The sequence below is a fragment of the Octopus bimaculoides genome, chromosome 23, assembly GCF_001194135.2.
Source record: "Octopus bimaculoides isolate UCB-OBI-ISO-001 chromosome 23, ASM119413v2, whole genome shotgun sequence".
Taxonomy (NCBI): domain Eukaryota; kingdom Metazoa; phylum Mollusca; class Cephalopoda; order Octopoda; family Octopodidae; genus Octopus; species Octopus bimaculoides.
In genome coordinates this window covers 24441847-24442841 of record NC_069003.1, presented here as the reverse complement: position 1 = coordinate 24442841, position 995 = coordinate 24441847, and the positions used below count along the sequence as shown (strand labels likewise).

General features: G+C 33.7%; 1 protein-coding gene across 1 annotated transcript in view; it reads right to left on the bottom strand.

Annotated features, from left to right (window-relative positions):
• The window catches only part of LOC128250643 (T-cell immunoglobulin and mucin domain-containing protein 2-like), a 5994-nt gene that overhangs the window by 3803 nt on the left and 1196 nt on the right, over positions 1-995 (bottom strand). The gene's annotated exons all lie outside the window — the stretch shown is intronic.

Genomic DNA, 995 nt, shown 5'->3' with positions numbered 1-995 from the left:
CTTCCAATGGTATTTTTATGATGTTGTTGTTGTTATTATTAAGGTCACTGCCTGGAATCGAACTCAGAATCTCGGGGTTAGTAACCCGCGCTGTTAACCCCAAGATTTCGAGTTCGATTGCAGGCAGTGACCTTAATAATAATGATAATAATAACAACATTAAAAAATACCTTAGGAATGAGAACCCAGGTTCGAAATTTCCCCAAGACACCTGATGAAGGCTGAAGGGTCTATCAGCGGAAACGTTGTGCTAACAACAAACAAGATGAGGACAAATATCCGTCAAATATAAATAATGTAAATAATGTACATAATTCCTCATCTTTTTCTATATTTATGTTTTCATTCTTGCGTTATCTACTGACGTCATCAACGTTTGTCTATTAGAAATATTTTCTTAGTCCACTTTGAATATATCTCATTTTAGATTACCTTGATAACGTTGTGTTAGCATATATTTTCGAGGATATAATTTTGACTGGTATTTTATATATCATTTTTCTCTATCTAAATATGCTGGCGCAATAGAAACGATCATTCGTAATGTAATATGATATAAACATCAATTAAAGATGTGGCTTTCTCCATTCAGGTTCTTGTTGTCTTATGTCTCCTCCGAATTTCTTCAAATTCTTCAAAGCGATATTCGGATTTACTTGCCATTCAAGACGAATTAGTTTAGATGTGAATTCTACTTGAGTTTATTGGCATCTGATTGTTTGATATAGTTAACCAACTTCATTTAACACTGAGTGGTTTATAGGTATCTGTCTGGTTCATTAATCCCTTTAACTTGTTATGTATACATATATAAGGCGGCAAGTTGGCAGAATCGGCACATTCTGAATTCAAATACCGCCAAGGTAGACTTTGCCTTTCATGCTTTCGGGGTCGATAAATTAAATACCAGTGAAACACTGGGGTCGATGTAATCGACTAGTTCCCTCCCCCGTATATATATATATATATATATATATATATATATATATATATAT